The following is a 24,018-nucleotide window of genomic DNA, read 5'->3' on the forward strand; positions in this document are numbered from 1 at the left end:
ATCACTCCAACATGTGAAGACATGGATGTACAGTGTGAGCCAAAAGACAAGTTCCTTCACAGCTTTCATTCTCCACTACTTAACCATGAGCATGTAATGTCCTTGGTCGTCATGGTTACTGTCTCAATGAGAGTGTCAATTCAGTGGAAAGGATATTTGCGATATCAACGGTAAAAAATAAATGAATGTAGTGTTCTGTCAGGAATTACAGCCGCCTGATGCCTGATAACAAAACTCAATCTGTCATGAGCTTCTGATTAATGTGGCGAGTGCAGCGCATTTCTGTTACACAACCCTCAAGCAATACAAGCCAGCTATTTTTTGGGATTTAATGCCTGTGACCATTCATTAAACTAAGGCTGAAAGTGTCGTTTTGTAAAAATTTAAGTATAAACATACCTATATCTTAAATAGATTATAGATCTACTATATATATGTGAAATTGTTTATTACCTATAAATATAAATATGAACAATATCACAAAAATAGCAAGAAGAATAGACTCATCTTCGGCTCTGTGGCTTCACACATTTTGTAAACCTCCAGAGACTTTGTATCCTCATACAGACCACTACATACTGCAGACATACATACTTTGACCGAGCAGTCAGAAGTGGCAGAGTTGAGGTTGGACATGTTTTCATTGGGAGTGACTGGCAAGGACAACATTAGAAACTTGGGGGACAGAATCTATAGGGATGTTTGGAGACAAAGATAGACAGGCCAGGCTAAGATGTATGGTGAGGAGAGACATATTAGATGACAAATGTTAGAAATGAATGTATTGTCCAGAAGAACGAGAGGAAGACAACTAGTGAGGTTCATGAATGAGATAAAGGAGAATATGAGGAGGCAAGGAGTGACTAAGAGGGATGCATGAGATGGCTGTGGATGGAGGAGACTCTTTGTCATGGCTCCGCTTCCAGGCTCCGAGTCCTGGTTTTGCTTTTCTCCCTCTGTTCCTTTGGCACACGGCTGGAGCCGATTACCCCCTGATTACTCACTTCAAAAACACCTGGGCTCCAGCACCGGGTGCCAGATCGTTGTTTCCTGCCAGTTCTCCTAGTCCCGGTGTGTTTCCATGTTCCCTGTGATGTGTCCTCTGGTTCCTGTGATTTTGGACTCCTCTCGTTCCCCTGTGGTAAATCCTGGTTCTCGTGTCTCTCCCTGTGTTCGGCTTTTTGTTCTGTTTTGTTCTGTTCTGCCAGCTAGCTCATTTAACTCCTGGTTCTCTCTGTTCTCGGTCTCTCGTTCTGTGGCTAGCTTATTTTGGATTTGTCTGTTTAACTGTGGTTCCTGAGTTAATGTTTTTTGGTTTCTTGCTGTTTGCCGTGTGTTTCTTGGTTTCTTTTGTAGTTTATTCTCGGTTTCATTTGTGATTTAAGTTCGTTTTCTCCCGGTTCGGTGACGCTTTCTGTTTTGACTTTTTACTCATGTTTGTGCACTTGTTAGTTTCGTTACTGTTTTTACATTCTGCGTTTGCTCTGTTTCTTCCCGGTTCGGTGACGCGTTCTGTTTTAGTTTAATTATTAAATATCTATAATTCCCTCCTGCCTCCTGTGCCTATAACCACTCGCACTTGGGTCCTACACCACGTCCTCTATACGTGGCTTTAGCTCCCTCGTCCCTTCGTCTCGTGACACTCTTGATGGGAAATGCCAGAGGAAAAAAGAAGCCATCTTGTCGTGCATTAAAAAAAGTGAATTATTATAATTCGGATGGTCGACCAACCTACCTACTGGGAAAGAGGCGAGTTGGCTGCCGCCAAACGGGAAAGGGGCGAGATGGCAGCCGCCCCTACACAATGTGGTCTCTGGGTGAAGGTTTGGGGTTTTCTCTGGGTCCTACGGTTTCCTATCACATTCCAAAGACATGCTCACGAGGTGAATTGGACACCCATTCCTGCCTCTTGTCCAATGACCAGAGGGATAGGTTCCAGCACTCCCTGCAACCCTGACCAGGACTACCCGCTGGTTAACTGAGGATGTATGTATTATGGTAATAATAATAATTTATGAAAACAGGATGGCTGGACTGCTATTAAAATTACAATGCTCAATCCAAATTTCCTGTAAGCTGAAGCTTGATTGCAGAGTCTTCTATGCTCTATGTAAATTTCCTACATATTTCTTTCCAGCGAACAACGACACAACGGTGCACCATCGGGATCTACAAGGGCAAACAGGTGTTAAGTGTCAGGTACACAGTGACACACACATCGAACTGCCAGCCTCTCAGTCACGGGCCGACCACACTACCATCTGAGCTATGTCGCCTGCAAGACAGTACATTGGCCAGAAATACCACCTGTTAGGTGATAACAAGTCACCCCAACACATGTCACACTCATGGCGCCTGTCACCAGTTACAGGGAAACAGTATGTTCTTGTCTAGAGGTGTTCCAGAATGATTGGATTGATGTTTTTGTAAATAAACAGTGGATCCCCACATAAAAATAAAAATGCTTTGAGCTGCTTGTTTTGATGTCTAAAATGAGTGTGTAAATAACTCTACTCACACTTGCTGAAATGTCGATTCATGATGATGAATACTCATTGGCCCACTGTAAGTGTAAGAGCCTTGTAGGAAGATGAAAATACACATTGAGTTGAATTGCTAGAATCACAACCGAGCACCCATGGCAATTGTCAGCTGAAAAATGTTGCACCAAATGTGTGACAAAACTTCAGTTACGTACATATGTTATAAGTGGTGATGGGTGGATGAGATTTCATGACACAGTATTGAAGGGGTGATGAGGTTTCATGAAACAGTGTCCTGATTTTCAGAGGCCACCAGATGGCACTGTCTGCTGTAAAACGTTTGGACTTGAACAACAAATTCAATGAAACTCCACATCATTTCTAAACCAGGAGCACCATCCAGTGGCCTCTGAAAAGTAGGACACTGTTTCATCAACGCCACAATATTGTTTCATGATACCTCATCTTCTAAAACTAGTCATCGGAACAGGCATAGAAATTCATGCATAAAGTGTTTTGTAATATCCATCAGTGCCACAAATGACCCACGGGCCCCAAGTTTGAGACCCCTTCCTAAAGTCTGTCTTATCCTAGATAAGATTGGGTTATGATTAGGTTACGTAAGCGAAATTGAGGATTTTAAATCACATAAATGTCTGTGCGGCAACAGAGCCATCCTCCCAGCAAGCTGTATTGACTTATGTAACAGACCTGTAAAGTAACAGCTCTTTTAGGTGACAGGAGGAAAAAGAGCCCTCACTTGTTGCAGAGTATTTGCGAACTTGACGCCAGCACTGAGCATCATCCTCCTGAAGAATCCCATCACTGTGCCCCGGTGGTCCCTCTCCTGCCTTTATGTGTGTGTTTGCCAGCCTGAGGCGACAGCAGCCGTCTGTGCTCAAACACGGCAAAGACGAGTCCTCACCGTCTCAGATCCCCTGTCTCTGTCTCCCGGCATGCGGTGACTGCCACTGTTTGTCTAAATCATCAGAGGCCAGCTTGTCTTCTGTGAAGTATTTAACGCGTCCTACTGCTGGAAGTGTGCAGGTCTGACAGTCCATCCATTCTGCCATCGAGCGCCATGTATCCACTCAACCATTCATTCATACATGAAGTGGAGGTTCATATTTCAATCTAATCATAACAGCTGACACTTGACCTTGGTCCAGATTTTTACCTCATGCTGTGGTGTTTTATGAGCTTTAGGAAGATGTCATGCAAAACACACAGGGTAGCCCTCATAAGGTGTCCATAGATTCTTTATATTCTCCACACTTCAGTTAGCACTCTTTATAAAAATGAGACCTCGCTGATCTTGTCCATTCATCCGTGGTAGCAATATGGTGTGCCATTGCATCACACGCTATTCACATTAGATTTGCACAGAGTGGGAGTCGCTCTGATAGCAAGCCGACTTTCACTTCAGATATGTCCGCTCACATATTAACTTTATTCCACCCATGTTTCACTTTTATATCAGATGGAAAGTGTCCATTGGCACACAGCACTTGATGAACTGTTGCAATGGTGACCATCCGTGATGGGTGGAGGAGGCAACAAGAAACAGTAATGCAGGGTTAATGGAGGTTAATTCACAGGCCACTAGATGGCGCTCTCTGCTCTAAAAAGTATGGGTTTGAACAGCCAATTCAATGAAACCTCACATCATTGAATCAATGGCACCACTGACTGCGCTCTGAAACAGAGGGCACTGTTTCACGAAGCCTCATTAGCGCCCTAGTGATGGGCAGACAGTGATTCATGGAGTAGTGTTCTGATTTTCCAAGGCCACCAGATGGCACTGTCTGCTGTAAAATGTTTGTTTCATAATACCTACTCAGGCACACTCAAGTATTCAACCAAACTACACAAAAGACGATTGTGTTCTTGTAGCTGAATTTGTTATGTCCACCTCAGTGTCAGGGACAGAAAGCTAGATATGCCCTTGGAAGTCCACAAATACGCTTTATCTTCGGATTCTAAAAAAGTACGGCAAATATCAATTTTCCCAGTTTGTTTCAAAACAGTACAAGTTGATCATGGATCAATTACATGACCAACTCTGATACGTTTGACCTGTAACGCTACTTGTTTAATTCAAAGCCTTGGAGTTCTGGTACGCTGGAATTTACATATTTGCATGAGTGATTGGAAGGTGTCTTGTCAAACTACACAATCTGGTGAGACATTATCTTTCATATGAGCTTTCAAATAAAAATGTTTCATTTGAAAAGAGCGACAATGATCAGAGTTGGTCTAGCTGGTGCACAAATTACACAATCCTTATTCACTTCTTTTGCCAATACATAAACATAATCTAACCATGAATTACCATTATACATTTCTTGCATGGACATGTCTTCTTCATTATCAACTAGTTTTAGCCTTTTTTAGGTACAGCATTCTTCTTTGGAAAGGGATATAATGCAGGCTGACCTTTAAGAAGTTTGTCGAGGATAGAAGGTAAATGAAACTAACCTGTTGAGGTTGGTGTCGCTGATACATTTATATAAATGTAGCCCATGGGATCAAAGCCCGAAGCAAAAAAAAAGTGAACTGGGTATTGATCAGAGTCGGATGTGCGAGGTTCAATGATTGTTAGAGTCAGTGGGTAACATTTTTGATAACATTCAGGCTGCTTAGGTGTTCGCTTACTGAGGCTGAATCCTCTGAATTGCTCATAACCATAATTAAAGCTGTTAGGGAATGGACTGGAAGTTTTTGCACATATACACAGCATCATTTCGATATTGATGATTTCCATAGATGTGACGTGGCCCGTCTCCTTCTTTATGACCCCAATAATGATCAACCCACCATAAACAAGAGAGTGTATCACAAAAGTCAAACTGAACAGCAGCAGTTATTCCCTCACTGAACTTCAAAATCATTAACTGTGTATGCCTTGTTTCTTCAGATGATTTATATATCGCAGCCCTTATGAACGCGCTGTAAGGAAGCAAAAGAAGGATTGTGGTTGAATAGAAACAGGGTGTTTGAGATTTGTTTAGAGCTGGAACAGAGGCAAATCAAAGGAAACTCAATGATTATAGACAACAGTCCTATCTGATTCCTTGTTCCTCGATGACTGCAAAATCTGGGTGAGGGGATGCCAAAATGCGTTGTTTAAATCTTTCGTCGTACATGATGAAATGGTGTCGACTGGCCAAAATTGGCTCGTTCTTCAATGACCTAATTCGCCCTTCTATGACTTTGGGGCAAGAGGTTACCAGTACATTATCCCCATGCAACTAACAGTGTTTTTTGTCATAATGTAACTGTAAGGTGACCCAAGAGCAGATGGGTTTAAATTCACAGAGGACTCGAGACAAGCGAGGTTTCTGTTAAACAAGAGATTTATTACACTAAAACACAAATTATACACGAACAATAACGATGAACTGAGGGCGGCGACACCAAAGTGAAGCGCGGTGGACACAACACGAACGGTGGGGGAATAACATACAACAGAAAACAAGGTGTGAGATACACTGCGCTGTAAAACGGGGACAACAGAAAACAATGCACTCGGTATAAATACTCACCAGGCAAAATATAACAAAAGACGCTCGGTAGAGGCACAAAACAGACACTCTAGCCGAGGAAAAACTATCGAACAAGCTAACAGAAAGAGCGAGTATACAAACACTCGAAGAAGCTAACGCGGAGCTAAGGAGAGAGTAAGCAGACAGTGGTATAGACGAAGAGAGAGTAGAGAGACGTGGCGCGAGAACGAGAAACAACAAACCAGGGACAAGAGAATCAGAATAATTGCGAGAGATCATACCACGTGTCGGCAGCGGAATCAGTCCCAGCTGTGTGTCACCATTAAGATGGAGCAGGACAGATGAAAACACGGAAGCGGAGTGACAGGAAGTACAACAATAAAAGCACATATGAACACGAAACCTAACATTTTCTAACAATCGTAGTGTTTTGGAGAGTGGGTGTGTGCGTGTATCTCTCCTTGAAGCTTCCAACCCTCACTGTCCTCAACAGATGAACCCTTTGCTGCTGAATGCCGTTATCTCTGTTGGTTGCTGAGCCATCCTCCGGTGGGAATGTGTCAGGGATGTCATCGTTTGGTTTTGGAGATGCGATCACCTTGCAGTGTAAAACGTGGACCGAGGTTGCTCTTTCCTGGACCTTGACTGGAGTGTGTGTCTTCAGCTGGACTTGGAAGGCACCCAGCCAATGGTATCTGGCTGCCTTATGTTTGAAAAAAGTTTTTCTTGTTCAATACAATATTTGACCACATTATGTTCACAAAGTATCAAATCCAAGCCTGTCAGGAAGTTGAGAGATGACATTGTTAGCAAAGTGTGAACCAGATTCTCGAGAATTCCCCATCTAGAAATTACTTCGGTCAATAGAGCTTTTGCCTCAGATGATGCAGAGGCATGCTTTGTAGGAAAGACTTCAACCCATTTAGAGAACATATCAGTTCAATAATGTCCCTCATTAGATGCGCAAATGGTCTGATTGGAGATTTTGGCTGACCTGGATTATTTTGTGCACAAATTAAACAGTTTTTACAAAACTCTGCTGCAAAAGTTGACTGCCCCTTGGTAAACCCGTGTTGATGGATTACAGTAAACATCCCTCGCTTTGACACATGATCTAATCCGTGGGTCAACTTTGCAAAGCGATCAAATATGCTCCTGGGTAAGCAGGGCTTAACATCAGGACCAATCCAAGTGCCACCAGGAGACCACAAGAAGTTTTCGCTCTGCAGGAATAGAATCTCAGCAAAGGTCTGTGCACACATGATCAGAGGCAGGTGAGCAGTGGCTTTACCATCTGCATCTGCTCTAGCATTGCCACAAGAAACAGAAGGAACTGAAATGATCGATGGCAACAAGATTGCGTCCAACAATGCATCCAACAAAGGCTCTCTGAAAGCAGAGCCATCTACATAAAACGCATGGTCAGGATTTAAAAGGGGAGGATCTGACAGGTTGGGTGTAGGTGAACACACTTGTTGAATGAGGATTTCCATCATCTGGGAGTGGTAACAGGGTTGTCGGATTCATAGTAGAACACATGCGGAAGTCCCAACACACAGTAGTGGAGTATCTCCACCAGCAAGATGCTGACCAATGACATACGTGTTGATCTTGCAAAATGTGAGCTACAGAACGAGGAACAAACAATGGTAGAGGAGAATATCCAACAAATTCACATGCTTCATCTGGTCAAAAGCAGCAAGAGCCTCGTCTGTCCAGACAAACTGTGACAATGACAACAAACCTTTTCCCAATACAAGCTCTCTGGTGGGGCAGTCAAGTTTAGAGAAATTGAGGATAAATGGCTTGTAGTAGGAACACATGCCCAAAAATGGCAACAACTGCTTCTCCATCTGCGGGAGTGGAATGCTGCTAATTGAAGTTATAAATGTATAAATACTCTTTCCTTGTGGAGTCTGCTTCACAAACTGCCGTTTGGAGAGTGAGGCTTTGTGACCCTGTTCAGCTCAATGTTTGATGGAGCAACAGCGTCTCTTTCACACTGGTCCTTTGTTGGAGCTGCAGGCTGGAGATGAATGAGGAGGAGTGTCCTTAGTTCAGGGCCGGTTGGGCGCCAAGCACGACAAAAAGTCTCAATTGCTGCAGACAGAGCAGTGCCTCCTTGATCCAGGGAGGGCCATTCTTTAATTACTTCTCTCATTTCAGCATCCATTTTATGCATAAGAACTGGAGCTCCGTCACCACCAGGATATCCTGTCATTGGAGCCGTCATTGCAGGAGCAGTGAATAAGTTCTCATTATCTGGATCAAGCAGGCCAGCTGCAGCATTGGGTCATACAGTCTTGACCTTTGACCTAGTGATCATATGATGGCTTGGAGTAGAGGGGAGAGCTGGTGGCAAGCCTGCATTTGACTTTCTGCTCGCTCTGGTAGATTTGTCAGTTGTGTTTTGATGAGACCTGACTGTGGAGTGGCAACAGGTTGTTGTTGAGATGGCTGTATGATGACAAAGGGTTGAAGCAAGTTTTACTGAGATGGCGGTGCCTCCGGCTGAGGTGGATGATGATATGGTGACGGCTGTTGAAGATTTGGTGGCGGGACCCAGTCATCCATTCATCGGCGTCTGGGAGAAGTTAAGATGTCTGGATACAGACCAGAAGCACAAATATCAGTTGCACTTTCTAAACACTCTTCCTGTCTTTTTTTATTTGTTGCTTTTTTCATTCTTTTTTTGTTTTTTACTTCTATGTTCACCTTTCACCACAGTTTTAAATATTTAATTTTTTTCCAACAATCATTTTTCTTTTTCATCATCATTTTCTTCTTTTCTTTTAACTTAGTAATTTGAACATCCAATTTTTCCCTCAGTTTATTCAGAAATCATTCACCCACATAGACACACATTCTAAACTCTCGCTCCCATATTTCCCTTTCATAACATTCATACAAATTGAGTCACAATCAACTCTTTCATTGGATTTCTCGCTATTTTTAGAACCAATTATTTTTTTATTTATTTGTAGTCTTTTTTTAATTTTCTTAAGCTGTTACCGGTCTTGAAAATGTTTTCACATGCATAACAGCTTTCACAGTTTTTCCGGTCTTAGAGAATCTCTTCACGGACTACACGATCTTGAGCCAGTATTCCTTATGACTTTTTCATTCTTGGTGTTGAGTCACTGAACTGTCATGTCAACTAAAGATGTATTTTAATTCTCATGGATCTTATGCACTCGGTTTTGAAATATGCTCTGACTGATTGAGTCTTCTCGTGTAAACAAAATTCTTGAGCACAGCAATCTCTCACACACATGGTCGCGATTCTTGAAGGTTGACTTTGAAGTTTGAAGTTTGAAGACGCTTGGGCTGAGCATCAGCATCCGGGGACCCCTGCCTTTGTTGGTCTCTTCCTTCTGTCTCCTGTACATAATGTCAGTTGAGTTTAATGATGTCCCACAGTGAATCCTAGTACTATTAATAATCTGTAACAGGACAACAATACTGTTAACCAAAAGTTATGTCACCTTGTCAGTGCTCAAATGACGTCATACAAAGACATTTAATAAGAAGTAGAATAGTACTAGGAAATGCTATTTGTACATACTTGGAGGACCAGCAGTGGATGAGGAGGGGCCAGTAGCAGGTGGCGGAGATGCAGCACCAGGTGAGGCAGGAGGAAGGTCCGTCAAGAGAAGTTCCATCATCAACATCATGAGTGGCTCCACCATCCGAATCTCATTAATGACGATATAGCGTGATTACATTGTTGTACTTCTGACGCTATACAGAAAACTATATGCTTTTTAACATTCAGCCAGCATTCAGATTGTCACCAATGAACTAAAGTCCAAACCTACCTCATGATTCACCTGTTGCTGCTGCTGCATCTCCAGTCAACTCCATGTTGGCCAGGGTCTCTCTTGGAGATGAAGGGCACCAGGAGAGAGAGGACGGCGAAGAACAGTCCCTTCACGGCACTAGGTGCCACTAACCACTCCGCTCCTGCGTCACCATCCTCCCCTCATATAAACAGACCCTTGCACTTTTCCAGGACGTCTCATCTGAGTTAAATTAAATCAGAAACTGTAATTATTGATCCTGTTGCATACGTAGTTTCCATCGTCGCAGCAGTACATTCACGATATAAACTAGGTAGATACTGCGTTTAGGCAAATATAACTTGAGAAATGTGAATAAAGATCTTAACTCACCAGGAACGGCACCAGTGTGGCAAACGTTTCCTACGGACAAGATTCTTCCTATTTAAGTAAAAATTACAAAATGGACAATTTGTATCACTCACGACTAGGAAATGGTATTTGTACATACTTCAGTATGCAGCGTGACAGGCCGCAAGTAGTTGGAAAAAAAACAAGTTTTGAGGTGATAATTGGGGGAGGCCCGAAGTCATCTATTAACCGCTGTCTGAGTGGCCAGAGGAAACCCACGCAAGCATGAAGAGAACATCCAAACTCAAGCAGCAATATTCCCTCAGGTTCCTTCGGGCTGCACTTAAACCTATGGCCTTCTTTTGTTACGTTGCATCATGAACAAAAGAGCACCATCTAACCTGCATGCGGACATCACTCTGGCCCACTGTTGCTCAGACACCGCGTGAGAGTAATCACTTCAGTCCACACTTCCCGTGGATCCAAATGACCGTTGTTTTCTCACTGATGGACAATTATCCACCGCGGGCCTGTCTGCCAGGAAGCAAAGTGTGGGCATGTGACACACGGCAAAAAATAGACGCTTCAATTTCACAGCAAGAATCAAATTAGTCTGTGTTTTGACTTTCACTCAATGGGACTTGGGAAGCTGTTGAACATTCTCCATGACCGTCTATGAACTTGTGATGTCCTCGGTCACCATGAATTATTCATTTGCCAAGACAAAAAGGAGAACTGTGTTTATTTTTATCCAAAGGGAGAGCATGAACATACATTCCATGAATTGCGTGTTCACTGGGGAAGGAAAGTAGATGGATCAATGTTTATTCTCTCGCTCTGTGCTTCTTTATTAAGTCTCTTGTGAGTCGAATGTATTATGTCAGCCTGAAGGGACTTCATAAAAAGCACTGTTCGAGTTAAAGAAATTGATTATATATATATATATATATATATATATATATATATATATATATATATATATATATATATATATATATATATATATACACACACACAAAGCAGTTGATGTGCAGTGTGTCAGTACAGGTTATGGACGTAAACCTCCGGCAAAAGATGCTTTCGTCAGGTCGAACTTTACTTACCATTTGTTTGGCCTTGCTAGCCAGGTCCACAGGTGTATGAAGTCAAGCACCAAGGCCTGTAGACTGTTTTGTGTGGGGCTGTTTTAATGGAGTTGGGCTTGGCCCCTTAGTTTCAGTGAAAGGAACTTTGAATGCTTCAGTTGGAGCGGGCCCCTTCCTCTTCCAACATGGCTGAGGACCAGTGCAAAAAGCAAGGTCCATAAAAACATGGATGAAAGAGTCTGGTGTGGACGAACTTGACTGGCCTGAACCTGATAGAACTCCTTTGGGATGAATTAGAGACTGAGAGCCAGGTCTTTTCCACCAACATCAGTGTGTGACCTCACCAATACGATTTTGGAAAAATAGTAAAAAAAATTCCTATAATCACTCCTCAACATTGTGGACAGCCTTCTGAAAAGAGTTGAAGCTGTAATAGCTACAAAATGTGGACCAACATCATATTGAACCCTATGGGTTATGACTGGAATGATATATAATTTGGTAATATATATAGTGAATATTATGAATGCAGTCTATGGTGCGCTCGTGAAATGGCACTGTGGTGTGACAGTTGACTGTCCGACGTTAGCATGAGCTACATGAATTCAGCAACAAGTCCGTGGTGCACATTAGACAAGGGTTGGTGGTGGAAAATAGAGGTTGTCGCCCTGACCAGGAATTGTGCTGCCCCGTGGTTTGGAAGGGGACGTATCCTTGTGATGTTGCGCGGCATTAAACTGCCTATGAGTTGTTGCAGCCAATGTGGTTGTTGAGCATCATACCAAAATTCTTGCCGACAATCGCTTCAATCATAAATAATCACTGAATGAATGTGTTACCTACAAAATTAGTTAGACAACACAGATGCACAATACATAAAACTGAGTAGTCAGCATGTACAGTACATCAATGTTTTGTTAGAAAACATATTTATTCAGACATTCAAACATGGACGTGTTATATATAAGTAGTGTAAGGTTCTTCTCTGCCTTTTGAAAGTTACTCGGTCTGTGCCGACCCTTCACTGAGGCAGATAGTGGCTTCTCAGAAGGGAAGGATGGCTGACTGCTGTGGGTTATGATGTGAGGAGAGGGAATAAATGATGATGATAACAAAGAGGGGCCTTCCTTCTGTGCTGCTCTCTGTCTGTTCTGTCCTCAGGCCCTGACTGTTGAATTCTGCCAGAGTTCTGCTGTCACTGACGTGTCCAGTCGAGCACAGATGGTGCTGTTTTCAGGGGGAAATAATGTTTGTACCGAACAGAACTTGTGAAACAATGCACCACATATGACTTCTCAAAATTTTCATACTGTCATTCTCAACAGGAAATCAACAAGTAGCTCATTTAGTTAATAACAAGCCTATGCTGAAGGAACTTCAGTTGGTGGAAGACTTTCCCACAACTGAAGGGCGAAAAGGCTGCGCCAATAGTCATAGTTTGATCAGCACTTGAGAAGCAAAGATGAGGAGTGAAACAAAAAGGTTGGTTTCTGGTAATTCATTGTTGAAATACGAATGTTAACTACCGTAGCCTTCAAGTTTCAACAAGCCAAGACGTCATCCATGTACTTCTACCCATCAAGTGAGGTTGGAAGAGTGACGTCACTGCTAAACACTGACCATGGTGCAAACATGCTGTCATGTTAACCGCTGCACTCCTGGCCGCTTCAGAAAAACATTGGTTTGCAACCCTTTTTTATGGAGCAAGAGTCCAGGACTTCCGGGTCTCGAAAGTAACAAAGATGTTACTCGAGTTTAACATCTTAAGTTCACGACATACTTCACAAATGTTATGTTTATTACATGTTTATTATCTAGTGTTGAGGCCAAAAGTGATTGCTGTCAATTAATAAGTATTTTGGAATACATGTGGCCCTCCACGTTTCCTTCACAAACTTGGCGTGTCGGGCATAAGTGGCGATAGTCATTAGCAGTCTGCCCGAGTTTATCAAATTATGGCAGAAATCGCCAAAGGCAGAACAGTCTCATGTCCCTTACCGGCCAGCGTATGGGACACAGGAAACACAGAGTTTGAACAACTGCAAATGCTACACGCAGGTGGCCTACTAGCTAAGCTTACCTGTCATTTCAGGGGAAAAATATATATAAATAAGCAACAATAATCTCCGAATCATTTTATATATAATGCATTTGATCACAAGACAAAACGCTATAATACTCATCAACAATTGCTGGCAATGTTCTCCTTTTGTGAATATTTATTGGGCATTGACGAAAATTGTAATAACAAAATATTAATAATAATAAATGACTGATTTCATTAGGCAGTTCCATACCACGCTAATGAGACGATGAATCATGAACAACAAAGAAAATAGCTTCGTAGTGTATTTAAAGGGTTATAATAAACTGTTCAAATAACAAACAGAAATAACAAGATATAAACAGTAAATCACTCAAGGCTGCCTTGAAAGGAGTTATGATAGTTATGACAAGAAGGCCACATGTTTTCAGTCTTATGTACGAGGCAGCACAAAGCGCGATTGATAACCGCTGTCGAGTTCCCGTCATGTTTAACAGGTGGCATGGGATGATGATGGAAACTTGTCATTGTGGCGTGGAAGCTCACACTCAGCAATGTTATTTGTTTAAACACGATCATGTGGCGATGGACTGACGGGCTGGTGTGTACAAGGCGGCTCTTCACTGTCGGCCCTGTGCGCTGGGATGTTGTGATGAATCTTGTTTGGAGGACAATGATGTGAGGGATTTGTTTTCTCTCCTGCCAAAACCCTCTGCACGGACTGTATGCATAAATAGCGACATCAAGGATCTGACTGAGCATTTCATCGAAGCAGGTACTATACATACCAAAAGAGAGGCAGGGAGCAGTGGAGGAAGACACGTTGACCCTTTAGACAATCCTCAGTCAAGCTTTGGCTGAGGAAACACTTGAACTCTTTATAGATTGAAGAACCAGTTCTGTTTGGGATTGAGTGCAACAGTTTTGAATAAATGTCATTTCAGCAAAATCATGTTGATAACTGGCCTATTTGTTGATTTTCTGTGGGTTGAATGTGAGCCTGTCTTTCTCTACTGACACACTTCAGAGGCTTGTTTGTTGTGTATTCCACTCATGAATAAAATATAGGCATGAATTATTAACTGTGCCTCATTCCCATCTAACTTTGGTTTTAGTTGGTTCAACTTAATTAATTTGTTTGTCTCTCTTGTGGGTGCTTATGCCACAGTGGAGGCGAAGAGAATTGCTGTTTGAATATGTGCACGACCATAGGACAGGCTTAGAGTTGTTCTTGTGCTCGATTAACAGCTGGATGAAGTGTGTCAGTCACATCTCTGTGCTACTAGTGGTGTTGTCATCTGTTAAGCTGAGTCGACCATTGATCGGCTGACTGAACAACACATCCTCACTCCAATGGCGTCATTCTACACTAGACTTATGCTGCGTTTAATAACATGTCAAATTGCTATTTTCAAACTTGCTGCCACTCTGGGTTTGAAACGCTGCATAATGTGTCGAGTATCTGTAAATGAACGCACACATCTTGGTTATGGACACAAGACATGAAGTTTTCTGAAAACTGAAAATAAATATGTTTCATGTTCACACATTACTAACGTTCTTCAAAAATATTTTTGGTTATGTTGACAAAATAATAGCAACCTAATATTGACTGACAGCTATTTGTACGTGAGCATTGCCCAACCCTCAAGGTGTTGTTGTAAATATTAAATTAGAGTCTCATTTTAACTTAAGTTCACAGTAAGATGAAACTGTGTAAGAATGAAGCACTTTTAATCTGTCATGTGTGTTAAATATTAAGTATTGATCATGTTTCGAATGTACAACTGGCTCAGCATTTTTTTTTTCACCTGCCACAACTGGTGGCGATGGGGACTAAACCAAAAAATAGATGAAACTATATTTAAAATACAACAAAACACTGAGCAAATTTTAGTCCTCATCTTTCATTTTTCAGAACACAAACTCTCATAACAACTGAGCAACTGAGACAGCAGAGAGAAAATGACACAACCACAGTTGGATGGGTGAAACCATCAGTGACATTAGTGTTCTCGGATTTTCCTTCAAAATAAATACTTCAGTCCTGCACTGAAGCGACACTTCCCAGCGAGACTTTTGTATTCTTCTACTGCACTGCTGACAAAAGAGTATATAAATGTTGTTGTTGATGGCGGGGATCTCAAGAGTTGGACGTCTTACTCAGTGCTTTGTTACACTGTGAACTGATCCAGTGTGTGGTGAAGGTCACTGACAGGAAAGAAAATCCAACACTTTATCTGCAAAAAGCAGGTGTTTAGAGTCCTCTGGTTATCAAGCTGCAAACCTTTCAGGACAGCACAACTTTCTCTGCTTCCTCTAGTGGGGGAGACTCGCACCTTTAGGACCCCGTCAGGTACCCAGACAGCGTTTTAGACGGCTGTGGACTGCTCCCCCTGCAGCAACACGCGCCAGGACGCAGCTGGTCCCGAGCTTCCAGAGCACACATGCCACAGCACAAAGGCTGATCAAGGCTGATGGAGAGAATGCGGCAATCTATTGGCTGCAGGCTTAGTAAATTTCACCCGGTGTAGTCCAATGGCGGGAGAGAGAGGGAGCGAGAGAGGGAGAGGGAAAGAGAGAGACCTGGTTTCTCCGTCACTAATCGCGTCCTCGCAATACATTCGCTGTATGAGAGCAATTAGAATCAGCATCGTCTCCCTGCAGTGACTCAGTGAAGCATCTCTGCTTATCACGCGCGCACTCTTTCTGCCGTTTCAATAATCTCTCCCTTTTTCCCTCCCACACACACGTGCACGCGGGACGTCCGTGCGTCCTCCGGTGCACACGGACTCCGCTTCTGACTTTGGATTTGCACGACAGCGGTCTGGACGTGGACTTTCTTTCTCCCCCCCTTCCTCTGTGAGAGCAGTGTATTTGGCTTCATCTGGCGACACGGGAGCGTCGGATCCAGTGGAGGTGAGTCCCACTTTGGAATCTTTGCCATGTAAAACGTTATTTTCATCCTGCGCATATGTCGCGCCGAGTCGCGGGAAAAGTGGCGTCAAAACTGGTTTAAATCACACCCATTTTTCATTCTTAAGTTTGGCTTTCATGAGTGGAATCGGTGCGAGGTTTGTTTGTTTTTTTTCTCCCTCTAATGTAGTCGAAGCCTGCAGCAACAGCGGCACCTCGCTCTTGCGCACTTTCCCCAGACTCCAGCTGAGGTGGGTTTACGCATTCCTCAATCAGTTGCTGGTGAGTGACGCGGTGATGAATGGGTCGGAAAGCGCTAACGCGATGGACTGAGGCGATTCGCGGCTCCAAACTGGTCCCTCCGGCGACTGATCGGGTGCGTGAGGCTGGACTACAGAGAGGATGAGCTCCCTCTTTTCTCACCTGTTTTCCCACAAGTCTTCAGGGTGTGTGAGTAAAGGTGCGGCAGGATGGCATCGCCTCTGCGAGCAACCACAAGATGGTGGTGTGGATGTCTGGATGTTGATTTTGTTCCACCACATCTGCGCGGTTCCTGTTGGAATTTTCTTCTAGTTTTGCTCATCCTGAGAATGTTGGATGACCTTGTGTGTGTGTTCTGAGCGCAGGACTTGTCTGGGATTAAAACAACATGTCCACTGTGACATGAAAGGTCCTGTCAGGTCACGCAGAAAAACATGTCACATTGTCTGACTCTTCTGAGGTGTGCTCGTGTCACTTGTCCTTCAAGCCAACCACAGCTTCTCCCATCATCCTTTTACCATTCCTTTGACATCATTATTCCAGTCCTGCTGTGATGTCACCGGTTCAATGGTGGGCGTTTCAAATGATTCATGTTCAGCGGCCGTGTATTTTGTCAGAGAAAGCCAAGGTTCCTGTGCTGCAGTTATCCAACCAATCACACAATCCTTTTTCAATCATTGTTTCGCCTCAGTCTAAAATTGCCCTCTAAGCTTTTGTCTGTTTTCAACAAGCTTTCAACCCAGATGAAAGTCGTGTCAGTTAAAATGAAAGGCTAACCTTAACAAGAGTGGCCCCATAATCCATCCACGACAGCCCGCATGTATGGACTAATAAGAGTCAATGTTTCGTGCCTGATATTTCAGAATATCTCCAGGTCAGCATGTAAGCTCTCAAACCTCCTTATTACTTTTGTTTGTCTTTTAATCCTCTGTTTTTTCACAGTAACAACATGTGAGCATTTTTGCTTATCTTAGTACAACCATTGATTTGACTTCAGCTACATTTTCTGTGTTTTTGACAACTTGACTACATTAATGTTTATGATACAAGACATTTAAGTTTTCAGAAGAAGATGCCACTCTTGGTTTGGAAATGATGTCAGGTTTCATTGAATGAGTTGTTCTAGTCTAAACATTTTGCAGCAGGCAGCGCCATCTGGTGGCACTGTTTCATGAAGCCTCTTGACCCCTCTAATACTGTATGATGAAACCTCATCTACTCGTCGTCGGTGTTGACTGGATCGGATTTCTTTCGACAATCTGTCCAATCTGACCCAAAAGCCCAAATATCCTCCATTTCACTTTGCATGACACACTGCAGTCTTTTTGATTTCACAATGGTGCATCAAACAAGGTGTATTGTCTCACATTTTTCAGCCATTTGTGCCACTGGTGTGGTGTTTTTTTTTAGGTGTCAGTACTGAGCAGTTTTTGAGTGACAAATAGATTGTATTGGATCAGATTGGTATCCTGAAGGCAGTGGAATTGGTATCAGTATTGTTGTGGTGGTGATCCCCAGCTCATGAACCAGGTTTTCAGGGATTGCGTTGTGCTCATCAGATGATCTCAGTGTGTCTTAGCTCCAGTCATGGGATGGCTGTCTGGATGTTGTAATGATGGATTACTATGTCCTGAATGAAGTCACATGCTTGATGGAATGGTATGGTATGGAAATTTCTGTTGATTCACTTTTTTTTGTGTATCCAATACTACCCACCGTTGCACTTGAAAACAGCATATGATCAAGCATGGATCTCTTCTCACATGAAAATGTCCTTGTCTTCAACACAAATAACACTTACAAACAACTCAATAACAGTAGATTTATTGTGACGCTAAGACCATGATTTTGGGAAGAACCACAGAGCAGAAGACATTTTTCAACCTCCACGGACAGTTTGAGACACTGACTCACTTGAAATCTGGCCACCGTGACTGTGCAGTGATGGAGCAAGAGCCTGAGCGGGATGTAGTCATTTCATTCTCCCTTCTTCTAGGAATGTGGGCGAGTAATTACTAAAATAAGCTTCCATATATAGCTCCTCACCAGATGAAGAGTTAATGACCCCACTGCCTATTGCTAATATTCCTGGTTATTACTCTGTTGTCTCTTCTGCTGACATTAGCACTTGAGGGTAATTTATATTTCATTTCTGTAATGTTCACCTCTCACTCTTATTGATATTAATGATAGGAAAATATGTATTTGAGATTTTTTCACGAGTTATTATTCTGTTACGGTAGTGTGGGGGACAAAATACACTTTCAGTAAGTGCATTAAAATTAAGTGTCTCATGTCTCCGTAAGATCAGACATCCCATCCTATGACAAAATATATTGACGCTGGAAAGTGGACTTTCGTGAGCCAGAGGTGTGTTGGGAAGTTTGGGGGCAGGCGACGCAGGGAGACTTTTGGAAAATCTCTTCAATGAACTACGTTGGATGGCGCTATAAGCCATTTACACTCAACATTATGAACGGATCCAGATGGAGCTTCCTGTCGGTGCTCTGCCTTCGTATCCTACATATTTCTGCACATTTCCACTTACGGATACGGTCCATGGAGCAGTACCACTGGAAACTGTGGGGGGCAGTGTTGCTGTTACTACCCTACGCAGCTCACATTAGACACAAAGAAGACATAACAATTGTGGAAATTCTCTGTCCTCCAGTTGCAATACATTTAACGGCCTCACCGACCACCGCCTCCTGCAGCGCTACCTTCGTAACAGGTACATTATTAATACCACTTCACAGTCGCCATGTTGGTTGTGGAGTTTCTGTTTCTGTCTCTGGGCCGGTGGATTTATTGGTGAGCAGCAATACCAACATAAAGAACTCATGGAAGCATTAGTGACGGTAACATTGTTTAAAGGGGGTGGGTACATTTTCTTATGTAAATGTATGCTACTTGCTCTTTCCACCAAAAAGCCCTGTACAAAACTCAAAATCGACCATTTACAGATGCACAAACTCTTGACCCAACACTCACGTTTTTGGTCTTCCCTGCAAGAAAGCAGTGTGTTTCGCTGCATCAAACCCCAAATCCATCTGAGCCGCCAGCTGTTTGCTGTCAGAACCATATGCACCCAAACACGTGACTGACAGGTAGAGACATTCGGAGCTGCCTTGCATATTGTGTTCGCCAGGCACAACGATCTGCTATTGATATATTTAATTTGGTGTAAGCAGAAGCACTTGAGCCGTGAACGAGCAATTACTGCTCCCAACATCCTGTGGTGTCTTGCAGACACACACACACACACACATGCACGCACACACTCACACACACTCACACACGCACACAAACAGACGAACACTAATTACTCAGTATTTCCTCCCTCATGTTTTGTCTTCGAAGCAATTGACTGAATTTTATGTTTTGAACTGTTTTGAAAGAAAAAAAAAACATTCACGATATGCATCACATTTGTGATCAAATCGACATAATCCATTCATTAAAAATAACGATCATGAAACTAAATATATTTCAGGGGCTCTGGTTCAACTCCAGCTGAATAACTGCTGGGATCAACATCATGATTATCAGGATGAATTTTTGAACACCTGACAAACGTTAATGATGTGTCTCTTGAAGGAATGTAGACGTGATTGGCTCTCCACTTAACATAACCTTCTGTGTTTTACCTACATGGTTGATCACACACGAGTGCCTTTCCTTCACTTTTCACTTCAGGCTTCTTCTGGATTTGGAGGACATTCTGCCAGAAAAAAGAAAACTCCCCACCCCCAATTTTCTGACATGTTTTCAACAGTTTCCCAAGTATTGACATCTTTCTTGCCATCTCAGGCTTGTAGCTGTGGCGCTCTGCTGTGTGCTTATTCGTCATTAATCAGTCATCTTTAAAGGATGAGGGTGACGTTCAAAACTACATTGTATGTAGTGTGTGTATTTTCAAAGTTGTAATCACATCAACCTGTGATTCTGAAAAAAGAAGCCAATTAATCACAGTTCGGTATAAGAATATTTGCCGCAATTTGAATGAATTTGGTATATTACTGAATCAAATGATGGACCCAGACATTTAAACAACACAATATTGTTTGTTTGTCATCAGTTTGACAATAGCACAATAAATCACAATGGTGGCCACATACAAGTTTTTATATCACCTTACAGCTCTTTTAATGTCTTGAAAATATTTGTATAAGAAATTCAAGTACATTCAGAGTAGAGGAAACCCTGGCCATTCTGTAGTGAAAAACCTCCCTGAACCAAAGCAAACAGAAGCTCTTGTTTGCTTTTGTTCAGAGATTCCTCCATGTTTGTTGTTGTGGTTATCATCCTAGCTGCCACGTGTCTTGTGCGACAGTGTGATCAGTGGACCAGGAACTTCTGCACTGACAAAGGTTCCCTGTTGTCAGGAGAGCAAACTGTTCCATATATATATATATATATTTTGTAATTAAATAATTGTAATTAACTTGTTAAAATAATCAATACTATGTTCTGTAATCCATAAATTGCAGTGCCATTTGCTCATCTCCAACTGAAAGATTCTTCTGTAAGAAGATGAGTCAGTCAACACAGTCAGGTGAAAGGCGAAGTTTCTGGTACACAGAGGTGACGTTGTGCAACTTTAACGACACAGGGAAATTAGCTCTCGGTTGTAATCCACCACAATGAAGGATCAGCGTCAACACTGATGGAGTTTGCTTGTCAGTATGATACAACTTCATCTTCAACTACTTCAGAAACAATAACAATGACATAAGTAAATCAAAGCTTTATGCATAAGTACAAATGTGTACTGCAAATAATTTACATGCCTTTTTGACAATGCAGACAAATGTGAAGTCGCAAAATCTCACAAAGTATGAAAATCATGGCCTCTTTTGCTTCTTGAATTAGCCTACTATCTCCTTCTTTTGGGGCCATGGATTTGAGAGTCATTTCCTTCATTGGAAGGATCATTTGCTTTGGTAAGTTTAACATGTCTTGTTTACTCATTTTCTAGCTTTCCCTAGGAGGCGGAACACTTGATTGACACTGCCTTCTTGGCGGTGAGGTTCACTGTGTGAGTCTGTGGTCTGAGTCCATCAATTTGCCTTACTGCATTGGCAATATTTCGGCGTTAGCCATGGCAACCGTATGTACGCTTGTGTGGCTTTCATACGGAGGGTACGTCAGCAGCACAGCATTCTAAAGCTACAAATCGGACATGGAGTGGTCCGTCACAGTAGTTGCAAGTTGAAATGATTTTGACTTCCCAATCTATGTCCCACATGTTTGGTGTCATTTATCAAGGAAGCCGGCTCTAACTGTCGTCATGGCGACGCTTCTGCGTCAGTGTAAAGTGACGTGTAAAGTAAAGTAAGAGTGATCCACTGCATCATTTTTCAACTGATGTGCCGCGGCCGTCTACCGTGCTGTGAGAGTGTCAGGTGTGCCGTGGGAATGATTTGTCCGGATATAGAGGTGCGGGATATGAAGACATTAAATCATGAAGAATTAGAATGTGTTTATCTACCAACATGAGGAGATCACATGGATTCACTCACACTCGTTCTATACACTATAGCTGTATAACCATGCGTTGATTCGTTCATCAGTTGCAGCAAAGCAGCTCATGACATGCTGCAATCCTCTTCCCACACACTCACAGCGAAGAAGCCAGTCAAATTGTTTTCAAACCTGATGCACCTCTAACTTGACCACACACTGTCACCACAGAAGGATGGAGTGCTCCTTGTCAGATTCGCCATGCCAACGACTGTCTGCACTGCAGAGCTAATGGCCAACTTGCCGTCTCTCTTCAGAACTTATTGACACTCGTGGACTAGTATGCTCTGCTGTGTAAAGAATAAATGTAGAACCAAATGAAAAATGGGAAGAGAGAATGAGTAATTGTAGTTATGAGGCAAGATGATGCAAAGAATGCAAGATTTGTTTGGAAATCCTCCAAAACTAAAAGTTCTTTGGCCTACGTTGTCAGAAACTTGCACATTTATCTCAATAACACACGCGCGATTTTACTAATAAATCATGGTATATTTTGCCATATTGCTGACCCCTTTCTGGTGACATTTATAAACAAATGCATTTTCTGCAAATAGTATGTCAAAACAGCAGACAGTCAGTCGCTAAAGAATTGCACAAATTAGTTTGAGGTTGGCGCTTTGTCCGAGGTTCCTTTGGTGATGAGCGTCTGGAGTTTTCAGTGATTTTTTTCAGTGTGCTGCGGCTTAAAAAAGGTTAAAACTGATTTACTGAACAGCAGTTTTGATCAATACTGCCCTGTCTAGTAATTTAATGACAGTCCCAGTAAATAACATCACTAGTTAAATATTCTTCTTCTTTGAAAAGGTTCGGATTCTCTCTGCAGTGTCTTGACTGCAGAGTGGGTGGAGTTATGACAGGGTTATTGCAGTGGACTCCACAGCTGACTGGGCACATACACTTCATGCAGTCCTGATGTCAAACTGGAAGTCTTGTGGAGTTGTCAGGTGGGTGTCATTGCTGAAACTGAAAACCAGAGCGACCTCATACTTACATGTCATGTCGAACAATAGTTCAATATTCTTAAAGTTCAGCGAAATGCAGAAACACTCTCAAACATAGGGAAAATTTAGAGTTACCGGTTATGCTCTGTATGTTTTTGGAGTGTGGGAAGAAACTGGAGTTCCCTTTGAAAAGCAGCAGAAGGCGTAGATGGAAGCTCCACTCGGAAGAGACCAAGGTTTGCTCAACGTATTGCCTGGAGCTGGAATCGAACTTGTGACCTCCTTGCAGTGGAACTTCAACGCTAAAAATGACTCGCCCTGCTGCAGATCATTTTACAGAAAGTAAATTATTATGATTCTTGGATGGTCTAAACCCATGTTTCAGAAAATCTTACTGTAAATCAATGTTTTTTTTTTAATCACACATACCTATATAAAATATAACATTCAACATCATATATATATATATATATATATATATATATATATATAAATACATAAATAAAGAGAAGTCTGTGACTCAGTGAAAACAAAGGAGCATTTCTTTGCCTTGTGTTTAGACATTAGACTCCTATTGCCCACAGCGAAAATATCCAGCAAATGTGCATGATATTCATATATGTAGATAATTACCGGCTCAGTGGTTCAAAGTGTCAGTGTCATTTGGAGAACAGGATGGCACACACAAGATCATTTTATATTGAAATGCAAATGCCAGCGAGCAACCTCATTGGTATTCAGCAGACTTATCTGCTATAATCATTTGGAGTGAGAACAACGTTCACAATCTCTCTGCCAAGGGGAGCGGGGTTGCAGCATTGAGCCGGCATCATCTGAAGGACGGTTTGTCATAAAACACCACATTATTCCAAAAACGCTGCTCACTGTCAATTCATCAAAGAAACATTAGCGAGCACATAACATTCCTCAACATTTACCTGTGTGGAAGGGTTCATGCCTCCATTCGTTCCAGCATCTGATACTCTGAAAGCAGCAGCCTGTGTTTCCTTCTTTCGATGACTCTTTCATACAATCATCATTGTCATGATCAATCCCTCTGCTGCCGGTCACAACCACCCAGGACTGGTCTTCTGTCTTAAGCATCCTCCCAATGTGGAGAACATATCCG

The 24,018-nt window shown here is 42.4% G+C and overlaps 1 protein-coding gene across 1 annotated transcript in view; it reads left to right on the forward strand.

Moving 5' to 3' along the window:
- The first annotated feature begins 15,842 nt into the window (after positions 1 to 15,842).
- nlgn4xa (neuroligin 4 X-linked a) overlaps positions 15,843 to 24,018 on the forward strand; it is an 86,033-nt gene continuing 77,857 nt past the window's right edge. Inside the window, exon 1 of the mRNA XM_053854848.1 lies at positions 15,843 to 16,167. The gene's annotated coding sequence lies outside the window, so the exon portion shown is untranslated. The remainder of the gene's footprint in view (positions 16,168 to 24,018) is intronic.

The sequence above is a fragment of the Synchiropus splendidus genome, chromosome 1, assembly GCF_027744825.2.
Source record: "Synchiropus splendidus isolate RoL2022-P1 chromosome 1, RoL_Sspl_1.0, whole genome shotgun sequence".
Taxonomy (NCBI): domain Eukaryota; kingdom Metazoa; phylum Chordata; class Actinopteri; order Syngnathiformes; family Callionymidae; genus Synchiropus; species Synchiropus splendidus.